The sequence below is a fragment of the Dermacentor variabilis genome, chromosome 7 (assembly GCF_050947875.1).
Source record: "Dermacentor variabilis isolate Ectoservices chromosome 7, ASM5094787v1, whole genome shotgun sequence".
Classification (NCBI taxonomy): Eukaryota; Metazoa; Arthropoda; class Arachnida; order Ixodida; family Ixodidae; genus Dermacentor; species Dermacentor variabilis.
Window position 1 is genome coordinate 173,447,975 of NC_134574.1, and position 13,654 is coordinate 173,461,628.

The window sequence follows — 13,654 nt, forward strand, 5'->3', positions numbered from 1 at the left end:
GTAGAGAAAGCAGCATTCAGAGCAGCCATGGATTTGAAGTCGTTGCGCAAACCGAAATTGTTGGAGCTTGCAAGAGAGTTGGGTCTGGATGTCTCGGACAAACTCAGAAAACCAGAACTGCTATAGGCTATTCTTGAGTTAGAGGCTGAGGATGACGAGCTGTCGGAATGCCTTGAGACTATTGAGGAGAGGTCAAAAAGACAGGAGCGCGAACTTAAAGAACAGAAAGAGAAAGATGAGCGTGAACGTAAAGAACAGAAAGAAAAAGAAGAGCGTGAACGTAAAGAACAGAAAGAGCGAGAGCAACAAGAGCGCGACCGTCAACACGCTCTGGAAATGAAGCGTCTTGAGGTAGAGATGGAACGCGCTCGTAATGGAAGTCAGGCACACGGTGCAGGAAAACGCGTATTGTTCAAAATGACTGACCTGATGCGGCCGTTTAAGCTTGGAGAGGACATTGGTTTGTTCCTGGTTAACTTTGAGCGAACGTGCGAGAAGCAGGGGTTCTCTCGGGAAACGTGGCCACAGCGCTTGCTCACTTTGTTACCCGGCGAGGCGGCCGACGTAGTCGCTCGCTTGAATAGAGAGGAGGCAGAGGATTTCGACAAAGTGAAATCGAGTCTGCTAAAAAAGTACAGGCTGTCCGCGGAGGCGTTCCGTCGGAAGTTTCGGGAAAATGAGAAAGGCAGAAGTGAGTCATACACAGAGTTTGCGTACAGGCTTATGTCAAACATGCAGGAGTGGCTCAAAGAAGAGAAAGCGTTTGGTGACCACGAGAAAGTTCTGCAGTGTTTCGGGCTAGAACAGTTTTATAGTCGGTTACCTGAGAACGTGCGGTACTGGGTCTTGGATAGGCCAGACGTTTGTACGGTGGCTAAAGCCGCTGAGCTAGCCGAGGAGTTTGTGACGCGTCGGGCTCGCGGAGCTAAGGACGGTCAAAAGGGTGAATTTGGCTCAAAGTTTGAGAGGCCGAAGTTCACACCCATGAGAGCAAAGGGGAACACACGTAGTGCGGATGCGAGTGAAAACAGTGCGACCGAACCTAAGGAGACGGCGGCAGCCGAAGCCGAACGCAGAATACGGTTCGAGATGAGGCAAGCGCGCGTGTGTTACACGTGCCAGAAGCCGGGTCACTTTTCGGCGCAGTGTCCGGACAGAAAGCGGTTCGAGATGAGGCAAGCGCGCGTTTGTTATACGTGCCAGAAGCCGGGTCACTTTTCGGCGCAGTGTCCGGAAACAAAACCAAAAATTGTGTTTTTGTCAATATGCAGCACAGACGAGAACATGAAGCTTCTCGAGCCTTACATGCGAGACCTCCTCGTGAACGGGAAAGAGTGCCGAGTGCTTCGCGATTCCGCAGCTACGATGGATGTAGTTCACCCCTCCTACGTAGAACCCGATATGTTCACGGGCGAGTGCGCATGGATCAAGCAAGCCGTGGAAGCTCATAGCGTGTGTCTGCCCGTAGCAAAAGTGCTTATTGAAGGACCTTTCGGAGCACTTGAGACGGAGGCCGCAGTGTCATCTATGCTGCCTCCCCAGTACCCGTACGTATTTTCGAACAGGTCCGATCACCTCCTGCGCGAGAAGGGGCTTTTGTTTGGTGAGGCTAGCGTTCAGGCCTTAACCAGATCGAAGGTTCGGGAGCTCGCTGCAAAGGCGGTAGTTGCGGGGCCGACGTTATCAAACAATGAAAAATGGTCAGAGGCGCAGCAAGCTGATATTCAGAGCACGCCTGAACTGAATAAAATTGAGTCTGTAACGTTAAAGGCACCAGATACTGGAGAGGAAAATCCCGATACGGGAAAGTTAGAAGAGCTATCTGTAGATTTGCTCATCGCGCCTACGTCAGACGGACTTAATAGGTTGCTAAAAGTCAGCCGGTCGGCTTTGATAGCCGAGCAAAAAAAGGATGGCAGCCTAGAAAACATACGCTGCATTGTCAAGGAAGGTATCGCCAGGAAAAATGCGTGTTTTGTGGAAAGAGGTGGAGTCCTGTACCGGAAGTATCTAGACCGCAGAGGAGTGGAGTTCGATCAGCTGATCGTTCCTCAATGCTATCGTCAGGATCTGTTGCGCTTGTCGCATGGGGGTTCGTGGTCCGGACACCTAGGAGTTAAGAATACTAAGGACCGTCTCTTGCAAGAGTACTATTGGCCAGGGTGTTTTCGGGACGCAGACCATTTCGTGAGGACATGTGACACCTGTCAGCGGGTGGGCAAACCAGGGGACAAATCGAGGGCGCCGTTGAGATTGGTACCTATCATTACGGAGCCTTTTAGACGGCTCGTTATTGATACAGTGGGACCTCTGCCGGTAACAGCCACGGGGTACAGACACATTTTGACTGTGATCTGCCCAGCGACAAAGTTCCCTGAAGCAGTGCCGCTTAAAGAACTCAGCTCAGTTGAGATAGTCAATGCACTACTGTCCATATTTGCGCGAGTTGGTTTTCCTGCGGAAATCCAATCAGATCAGGGCACAGTGTTTACTAGCGCTTTGACGACAACTTTTCTCGAAAGGTGTGGGGTAAAGCTGTTACACAGCTCAGTGTACCACCCACAGTCGAATTCCGTTGAGAAGCTCCACTCCGTCATGAAGCGTGTGTTGAGAGCATTGTGTTTTGAACATCAAGCTGACTGGGAGCTGTGTCTGCCTGGGGTGATGTTTGCATTAAGGACCGCGCCGCATGCAGCTACGGGGTTTTCGCCAGCTGAGCTGGTGTACGGTCGCTCGCTTCGATCTCCGCTTCGCATGCTTCGAGAATCGTGGGAAGGCAGGGGCGACGACCCAGTCGTGGTGGAGTACGTGCTTAAGCTCCTCGAACGCTTAAGAAGGGCACAGGAGTTGTCAGGTGAGCAATGGCAAAGGCCCAGCAGAGGGCCAAGGTTTATTATGATCGGACCGCCAGGGCCCGTCGTTTTGAGGTGGGCGATGAGGTCAGGATATTGCGCACATCGCTAAACAACAAACTAGACGTGCAGTGGGAGGGCCCAGCACGAATTGTTCAGAAACTGTCGGACGTTAACTACGTGGTAAGTCTGCCAGGAAAGCGGAAAGCACAGCAAGTTTACCACTGTAATCTGCTCAAACCTTATAGACAAAGGGAAGCAGTAGTGTGCATGATGGTAAACGTTCCCGAAGAGCTTCCGGTCGAGCTTCCGGGACTAAGCTCAGTGACGAACAGGAAAGACACCGATCAGGTCATTAGTGACTTAGTCAGTGGAGCATCGCTGTCGCCTGAGCAGAAAAACGAACTACACCAGCTCTTACAAGAGTTTCAAGGTCTGTTCTCTGAGAGGCCTGGTAGGACTTCTGTCCTTACTCATGACATAGAACTTACCTCCCCAGAGCCAGTACGATCCAAGGCGTATCGGGTGTCACCCCGCCAGAGCGATATTATGGAGGCTGAGGTAAAGAAAATGTTACAGCTCGGTGTTATTGAGGCAGGTGAGAGTGATTATACCTCCCCTTTGATTTTAGTTGAGGTACCGGGCAAGGAACCTCGTCCTTGCGTCGACTACCGCAGGCTTAATTCCATCACTAAGGATCAAATTTATCCGATCCCTAACATCGAGGAGCGCCTTGAGAAAGTTAGTAGCGCTCAGTTTATTTCCACCCTAGATCTTGTCAGGGGTTATTGGCAGGTTCCACTTACAGAAGAGGCCAGTAGGTATGCGGCGTTCATTTCACCAATGGGAACATTCCGTCCTAAAGTGTTGAGTTTTGGTTTGAAGAACGCGCCATACTGTTTTTCAAGCCTCATGGATAAAGTGTTGCGGGGACAGCAAGAATTCGCTTTACCGTATCTAGACGACGTAGCGATATTCTCCGCATCCTGGTCTGAGCATATGGCACACTTGCGGGCAGTGCTAACCCGCCTGCGCGAAGCGGGCTTGACAGTCAAGGCTCCCAAGTGCCAGTTAGCACAGGCCGAGGTTGTCTACCTCGGTCACGTGATTGGTCAGGGTCGTCGCCGCCCCTCTGAAATAAAGGTGGCCGCTGTGCGAGACTTCCCGCAACCGCGCACGAAGACCGATATTCGGTCGTTCTTAGGTGTCGCCGGCTACTATCAGAGGTACATCCCCAGGTACTCTGATATCGCGGCTCCCCTGACGGATGCTCTAAGAAAAACAGAGCCCCAAACAGTCGTCTGGGACGAGACAAAGGAAAGAGCTTTTAGCGCCCTAAAGAGTGCCCTAACAAGCCAGCCTGTGCTACGATCGCCAGACTATACAAAAGGGTTCGTTGTTCAGTGCGATGCTAGTGAGCGAGGCATGGGCGTTGTACTGTGCCAACGGGAAAATGGAGAAGTAGAACACCCCGTCCTGTATGCTAGTCGTAAGCTGACCAGTCGTGAGCAGGCGTATAGCGCCACCGAGAAAGAGTGTGCATGTCTCGTGTGGGCCGTTCAGAAATTGTCATGCTATCTAGCCGGCTCGAGGTTTATCATTGAGACGGATCACTGCCCTCTCCAATGGCTGCAGACCATCTCTCCCAAAAATGGCCGCCTCCTGCGCTGGAGCCTCGCTTTGCAACAATATTCCTTTGAGGTGCGTTACAAAAAGGGGAGTCTCAACCGTAACGCCGATGGCTTAAGTCGAAGCCCCTAACGTAGGAATCAGCCTCAAAATTGTTTGTTACTGATGTTTTTCTTCCTGAGGCAGGATTTTTAACATATTGCTTTTGTTTAGTGTTTCAAAGTGATGACATGCTTTCTAGTGCAATTTTCCAATTTGTGGACGCGTCCTGAGTGCTGCTAGACTACTGTAAGGAACTAGGCAGTGGTATAAAAGGGGAAAGAGCCTGGCGGGGCTTAGTGAGGGTTGTGCCGTGCTTGCTGACTGAGCGGTTGAGTTTCAGCGTAGTTCTAACGCTTGCCGGGAACGAGAACAAAAATGTGAACTCTCCCGAAGTCACTTTGCAGTGTCCCGTGCGAACCTGAACGAGAGAACGAGGCCTTCTCTGTGCGCTGCGCTCAAGAAACGTCGAGGGACGCCCGACTTCGGTTATGAGCATCATCGAGCGACATCCCTCCGGACAGCGGATGCAGTCCCCTGACCATCGGGATCTCTTTCCCCCGGCGGGGCGGTTTGTTACGTTTCGCCTACGACGCGGGGTATAGCCGGCGCGGATGCAACGGACGCCGGGGCTTCGTTCAAAGCGGCAGACATTTTGGCCCGTTCGGCGCCGCCGCTACGCCTCCCTGCCAAGCGCGTCCAGGCATGTTCCAATGCCACGTGTCTTCATGTGCGTGTGTGAGTGTATGTGCATATTGGTTCCCACGCTTGTCGAAGCGCGGTAGCCGGGGAGAGGAGCTCCCAACAACTGTGAAGCGAGGGGGTCTGACAAGCGCCGACACGACGGCTGCTCCACCTTCTCTTCCCATTGTGCCCGAGTGGCGCCGACACGACGCTGCGCCACCTTATCCCATTGTGCCCGAGCGGCACAGTCACGTGCTCCTCTATAGAGGGGTTCCTTCTTGCCCTCAACTGCGAGAGTATAAAAGCAGCTGCCCCCGGACACCAAAGGGGGCTCCGATTTCTTCTGTTGAGTAACGTGCTCTCCCGTCTCTCTACTTCGGTCAACCTGACCGCCAACTCTTTGCGATGTTAGAATAAACAAGTTGTTTTGTTGTTACCAGTCGACTCATGCTTTGCCGGGACCTTCGGATGCTTCCAGTTGTACCCCAGGCCGCCAGGCCAACGTTACCCTTGGGGCTTGCGACCCAGGTGCAACAACGGGCGTCAGCGCCGAGTTCCCAACAACTCGCGCCAGCGGTGCGATTACAACACCACACTGTTGTGCAGATCGTTGCCCTGGCTGTGGCAGCTCGCCCACAATCTTCCACGTTACGATTGAGTGCACTGCAAACCTCTTTCCTCCCTTGCCAACTCTCCTTTAGCCCCTACACAACAAAGAGCTGTGGGACGATGCCCTCGCGACGGACCTCCCGAGGTCGTCCGAGCAGTGATACAACGGGCTCGAAACATCGCCAGAATCATCTTAGGGACCCTGGACTGAGGGTTCCTCCCACACTGCTCTCGCCATTGAAATATTATTAATAAAGATGTTTTACTCTCTCTCCTCCTCCTTCTCCTCCTTACGTCTACAGGGCTGCACTTGTCGTCCGCTTTCCTGCCATGCTGACGTAGAATCACTACAGTGCACCAGAGTTATTGAATTGGTGAATTAGTGTACTACGCCTGCTATCGGGCTCACTGTTTCCAGCATAGGACTACATAAACACGATCGTGACTACAGATCGAAGAGTTCTGATACATTCGCCCAGCATAACGTTGTACAGAGGCGTAAAAAAAGGAAATGATAACACCGCTGGTTATCAACTGCTATACGTATACACAGGGCAGTTGACCCAATTCACGGAGTAGTTTGCTCTAGACAAAGGAGATGGCGCCGTCGCACGTTGCCTCAGCGAAAGTATAAAGGCTCTCTAGCGAAAGGGCACGAATGCGCAACCATAACCGCCGTTTGCTCTGCTACTGTGCGATCAGCTGCCGGTAATGCAACCAAGCGATCGCCGACGCACTGTGCTCCTTTCATGCTCCAAAATGTGAAACGGTAGAGTGAAGGCGTGTGCAGTAGTTAGCTGGCAAAATAACGATTGGCACATTAAGGAATGGAATTAAATCAGTGTGGCCAAATTCACGGACCGCTGCTGCACATGAACTGCCCGTGTTGCCGGCCCTTCGCGATGCACGACTTTCCTCAAGGACTAAAAAGTTCACTCATTTCGCTAACCTCCAAAGAAAGAACTTTAATCCCGAAACGTCGGAACGCGTGAGTACGGCTCATCACACAGTGACAATTGGAGTAGCGTCACTTCCTGGCATATTAAGTTTCTCGCACGTTTCTAAACACATGAAGCGTGCCGAAAGAGAAGTAGGAGAATATCATACTGAGCACGGGGATGGGGTAAAAGAATAAAGAAATCAAAAATGGCGACATAACGCTTATTTGATCTGTCTGATATGTGCGGGCTTACTACATATTTTGGCGGAGCCGACGAGTGAATGAAGATGTGGGTGACTTTTTTCGTGGAGAGGTACAACGACGCAATGGTATTCAAAGGCTACAAGGTCCAGGCTGATTCTCCGGTCGACCTCCCTGTAGATACAACGACGGTTGAGCTCCTGGATCTTGCTCTGGATCGAGCTTCTGTGTCGCCCGAAGAGCTTGTTAAACGAGGTTCGGCGAAGATTAATATTCCGGTGACGCTGTTTAACAAGCTGGTACTCGAACTACCACTCGGTTGTGTAACGTCATATGACGAGAGATCAAGAATACTTCAGGTCATAGCGATGCAACAACTATTTTTGCGGCAGAATGCGATTGCAGAAACTCTCCTGTCTGCTTTACGCAACAAGAGAAATCACCCAGTTGAAATTTTATGGCGAGAAGCTTTTGACAGGTCTTCTGATAACCCAGAAGGATGGATCGATCAGTTTTTATGAGGCCGCAGCGAGTCCTAAACATGCAACAATCTCTCAGTGGTGTAGCGAGAAAGTGACATGAGTTGCCCTTCTTAGAGAATACTTGCGAACCTTGGTGCACGTGGAAAGAGAGCTTCCTATCGAGATTCCGAAGAACTAACGTTAAACGATGGGACTAGGCGCTGTTTTACCGTTTTAGGTCTGGTTCCCCGCTTGACTGCTTTCTTCAAAAGCAGCGACTGCTTCGGCTTGCTGAACCAGATTTGCCATTAAGATCATTCTTAGTGCTCGCAATTCACAATATCCCAAGAGATTTGCAACGGCATGCACAAATAAAAGAGCCGGAAACTCTCGAAGCACTACAAGAGCTGCTATAAGCATTCCCTCACTACTGGTATGAGAGGAGCAGCAAGACGCAGCCACATCTTCAGGGACAGTCAGATTCTCAGTCCAACAACTCGGATTCAAAGTAGGCATAATTAAAAACAGTGCAAATATTAGACTTCGCGCGACCGACTCATGACCCGATGACACCCTGCACTGATCAACCAAAGCCTCAGTGTGTTCAACTGAACGAAATGATACCATCTTACTGATTTCTTGAAGTTTACTTCACATACAACTTGAAGCGAACGGACAGAACCTGCGAGCTCTTGTCGACTGTGGAACTTCAATATCAATGCCCAAGAGAAGCAGAGCAGTCCTTGTACGAGGTTATGACGGTCGGAAAAGGATCACTGCGAATGGATAAGCTTAAGGCTAGAATATCAGTCGCAGTACGCGGAAGTTCTTGCATTGGTGATGGAAGGCATCGAATATGGCTTTCTCCTCTCTCGCCCGCACATGAAATCGTTGAGGCTAAACATTCTTTGGGACGACACTGTATCTGTAAGTCGCAATGACCGAATTCGATCGCAGGCTGAAGAATCGAGAATGTATACAGAAACTCCCGAAATTGCTATGCGTGGGAGGACATCCTCCTGGTACCACCAGGTTTGAAATCCGCTTTAAATTACACGACAGCATTATAGTCCAGAAAAAGCCATACGACCTATAGAGAGAAAAGAAGACATGGCTAAAACAGGAGCTCCAAAAGATGTTAGATGTTACCATCTGTCCCCCTGCATTGCCATTTGCACCGCCAATCACCATCGCCCCAAAAGAAGACGCTAGCCTCTGCGACAGCTATAGAGTGATAAACAACCAGGCGCTTCTGCAAATGTGTATGCAGACGACATCATTGTGTTCTCCAAGAGGGAGCAGTAACATGAAGAACACCTTGCGAATGTCTCACTGCCTTGTCCATGCTAAAGGTTAACTTCAAGAAGAGCGAGTTCTTCAAAGAGAAAGTCACTTTTCTGGGTCGAGTATTGGATGGTACCACCAAGAATACCAGAGTCCGTGACGCGCATTGTTAAGCTTTTAAAGCATTCGATGTTCATTTGCCCAATTGCATTGAGTGTTTTTGGGACAAGGCGGCCATATCAGAGCGTTTATTCGGTACTATGCTATAAAGACACGGTGCTCAATAAGGCTAACGAAAAAGATGTACCGTTTTGTTGCACAGAATGACGCAATAGCGAGTACGAAGAGCTGGTACACATTATTTCTTATGTCTCTCTGCTGTACCTTCCAGACTTTTCGCTTCCATTTGAGCTAAATACAGATTCGTCGCATTATGGAACGGGAGCGGTTCTGCATCAACGAGACTCCACCCGGGTAACCAATGAACAGCTTCGCGTTGTGGGTTACTACAGTTACACTTCCGCCAAGACGGAAGTAAACTATACAACAACTGAGAAAGGAGCTTTCGCTGCCCTAAAAGCCATTCGGTACTTCCGCTCCTACTTAGAATGAACAAAACTCAAGCTCTATACTAATCATGAAGCACGAACACACATTTTGAAGTTGGCGGAACTTAAGGAAAGATCGCCCGCTGGATGAACTAGTTTCAGCAGTCTGAAGTCAATCAGCATTGGTGACGGACTACGCCGACAGCAGGTGAGTGTTCGTGGCTGCACGTTTTTTGACGGTTCACACAGTAAGCGGGCGACTAGCGATGATTCGTTTTTGTCACAAGCTGTTACAAAGCACAGAACGTCTGCGTTCCAAGCCATGTGCGCGATAAGAACAAATCTAACGCCGCTGAGCACATCCACGAGCTATTAGGCATAAAAACAGTCATATTATGACCGCACCGAGGAACGTTACTGAGTCATAAACATAACAAGCCGCGGCTTCAGAGTGATTTGCAAATAAAAAATGAACAGCGAAAGACACTGAGCCTCGTTTAATTCAGGAGTGGAAAGTTTGGACGCCTCGGAATTTATTTCCAGCTTTGTTCTAGTACAAGCGTCGTTTACATTACTCGCCCCATTTGGACAAGGTGCAGTGAAAACGTTTACACGTTCTATGAAGCTGTGGGTCATCCACCCACTCCCCGTCTATTTGCCGAAACAGAGGTTTTCGGACCCGCACCGGGCGCTCGAAGGCGCCCACGGTATCGGGTTTGCACAAGGCATCTCTCTTGAGTGTCCGTATGCCGCCAATCGAAGGAATCAGAATACATTTCTCCCGCTATGAAACCAATGGTGGAACATTGACGACTTCAAACGACAATTCCCAAGCGCCGGTTGCATGCATATTCAGGCGAGAAAGCTAATATAGAAGCCCCGTAGTAAAGAGCAATCCTACAGTATCTTCAGCGTCATCATTGCGACACTGATAACGAGGCAGATAGGAACGTCGTTCAGATGCGCAATTTTATTTTTCCTGTTTTCTTGAAGTTAGATTTTCTTTTGCTTTGTTGCATAAGTTCCCACATGCCTTCAATTAAATTCAGCTGTTAGTCAGCGGTATTCCTCGCTACCTTCCTGCCATTCCTGTTGATAACGGCCTGCTGGTCGAACTCGTCCATATGCACCGACTAGTCCAGCAAGATATTCCGGTAAAAGATGTCGCGCAGCGTTTTTCCACCTTGATACTCCACGATTCTAGCCGGTAAGCTTCCCGTAGTGCACTAAAAGGAATGAGCACCCTGAACATTAGTACTACTTGTTAGTCCCTTTTTAAGCATCCTCTCTCTCTCTCTTTCCGTGTTACAAACCGATACGCGTTTAGATCAGTAACAAAAGGCCCGTTTAAAGCGGTATCGATGAACTCGTTCGGCTATCGACGTGGGAAATAAATGTTCTACTGCCATGGCAACGATAAAAATATTTATATTCATACAAAATAGTAACAATAAAAACTGTCTGATGCACGCGGGCCTTCGTTTCTCTTAGGGCCAACCGACGCAGATTCGAGTTAAGGGTTCCCTTGAGTGAGCTTCTGCAATTTCTTCCGACAGAAACAGAGCAGTACGTTCAATATGTTGCCTGACTCATTCCTTGTCTATGCATTTGTGCTGATTTCTCTCTTCAACATCATGAACCAACTAGCGCAGCAACATGCCTCTTTTCGCCAGGCTATGTCACTGCAACCTTTTCATTTTTTTCTTTTCTTTTAAGAGCAAGGTTTAGCTCCGAGTTAACTACGATCCCACCTATTCAATTACATGTAAGACCCTGAAATGCTTCCATGAAACATCATACCCTGGACCGATCCGAATGAAGTTGAAGCACGAAGTTTACAAACTCGCAACTCTGCACCAAGAACAGATCCCGAAGTTTTATAAAGTGCATCTGTGCGAACATTCCAAGCGTACAAACTTGAGATATAAAGCACAGCTTAAGTGAAATTGTTACGGTGTTTACGAGGGTTTCGCAGAAGTCATTTTCATAATTTAGTGGTACATTTCGCAGTGGCTTATAATATGTCAGTTTTGTTTGATGATGATGATGTGTGGTGTTTTTTGGCGCAAGGGCCAGGTTTGGCCAAAGAGCGCCATGACAAGTGGTGATGTTGACGATGTATTATGGAGATGTGACTTGGCTGTAAACTGGCCTAAATATTGTCGCTGTAAAGTGCGTAAAATCTACGTGCTATAAGATTATGGCGATGACTAATGACGAATACTGTGAACATTAAAATCCATCGTAAAAGAATGATGCAAAGTAGAAAAATATAGGATGGTAAAATTACTTGGAGCACTGCTGCCTCGCCAGAGCCCTTGAAACACAAGGGCCTAGAGGCATGTGCTATATGCAAAAGCTATCACAGCGGCATCCTCTGAAGAGAGGACTCGCTACGAACATGTGGGGCTAAAAACATGCAAGACAACATCTTTCAGAAAACTTAGGACTGCGTTGGTGTCAAATAAAGGTTCTGGGCCGAGTAACATAACAGGATGAAGGGGGATGCGCTGCCGGTATGCTAAGGGAAAATGTTTCTTTCTTTCATATTCGGCTTCCCGACACTCCAGGAGGACGTGGAGGACGGTCAGCCTCTCCCCGCATCTACCGCAGGTTGGAGGCTCGTTTCCCGTGAGTAAAAAGTTATGTGTGCCAAAAGTGTGTCCTATTCTTAGACGGCAGAATAGGACATCTGTCCGGCGGGATTTTGTTACAGGAGGCCAGAAATCTAATTGTGGCTTTATTACATGCAGTTTATTATTTATTTCTTCGTCCCACATGCGTTGCCAGTGGTTTCGTAGTTTCCTTCATAACAAAGGCTTCAGGTCTGTGACAGGGACCGAAGCAGTAGGGTTAACTGCATGCAATGAAATTGATGTGGCCATCTGGTCGGCTAGAACGTTTCCCTCGATGCCCCTATGTCCAGGCACCCAGCATATAATCACATGTTGGTTAGATATGTATGCTTTACATAGTGCGGAGTAGAGTTCAAGTCAGTTTTGTCAGCTTTAGGTGTATTATTAGATGCAATTTAGAAAATTGTTGTAGCGTTTTTATTGCTGAGTTACTGAGTTATAAACTTGATACATGATTTATTTTTCAATTCTTCACAATTCTTATTTAAAAAACTTGACGGCTCAGATAAGAAGAACCGACAGCCGCTAGGTACTAACTTTTCAGCTGCAAACAAGCTCATCAAATTCGGCGCCCTTGCTGCCCAGAAAAAACTACTTGCTTACATAGAAGGATCTGCCGAGCTAAAGATTCTTTTTAAGTGCGAAAAATACCTTCATTTCGCGCATTGAAAGCATTCCTGTGTTGCACAGGGAGACTAAAGCTAAAGCGCCATTCTTAAGAGGATGCTTTAGCTCGGGTGCTCCTATCTAAATACATGTAAAAGAAGAATTTGTTTTTCTTGGCAACCACTGCACCAAACTTGACGAGGCTGGTTGCATTTAAAAGAAAAAACTTAAAATCTAGTGACGGTTGGTTTCGAATTTTTCATTTAGGTCGTCAATTTTTTATTAAAAATGGGCAAAACCCGAAAATTTTCAAAAAACGATACTATAAAGCTTACAGCCCCGTAACTCAGCAAGGAAAATGATAGCATGGTTATGTGAACTGCATCTAATAGTACATCTAAAGTAGACAACATTGATATGTTGCACATGAATCTAAAAAAAATTAATAATATGGAAATACAGCTTTTGCAGAACCCTTGTATAGAACGTAATAAATTCATGTAAGATATAAAATGAGATATCAAATTTGTCTGCTTTGAAGGTTCTAATAGACGCCGTTTACAGAAGCGTGATATCTGTTTTTGACTCAGAGCTATTAATTTGTAAACTTCGTGCTTCTATTTTTTCAAACTTTCAAATTTTTGACAACCTTTTAAACAATATTCAGGTCCTAAATCATAATTCTGCTCAAACAGTCACTAGAATTTAACTTTCTTTCTCAAATGCAACAAATTTCATTGAAATCGGTCTTAGCGTAATCTCAAAAAAGCGTTTTTGCGTTTGAAGCTTTAGCTCGGGCCCAACTCCGACGCGGCCTACTCAAATACATGTAAAACGCAAAAACGCTTTTCTGAGATAACTCCTGGACCGATTTTAATAAATTTGTCGCAATTAAGAGAAAAAGTTATATTGTAGAGGCTGTTGGAAGCGGAACTTCCATTTATGGCCTGAATATTTTGAAAAGGATTTTCGAAAATTTAAATGTTTGAAAAAAAATAGAAGCGCGAAGTTCATATATTAATAGCTCTGCATCAAGAACAGATATCGCGGTTCTGTAAACGGCATCATTAGATCATTCAAAGCGGACAAATACGATATGTTAATTTATAACTTACGTGAATTTGTTACGTTGTGTACAAGAATTCTGCAAAAACTGTACTTACAT

At 47.6% G+C, this 13,654-nt stretch overlaps 1 protein-coding gene across 1 annotated transcript in view; it reads right to left on the minus strand.

Moving 5' to 3' along the window:
* Positions 1-13,654, minus strand: part of LOC142588933 (uncharacterized) — a 119,757-nt gene that overhangs the window by 48,726 nt on the left and 57,377 nt on the right. The window lies entirely within an intron of this gene.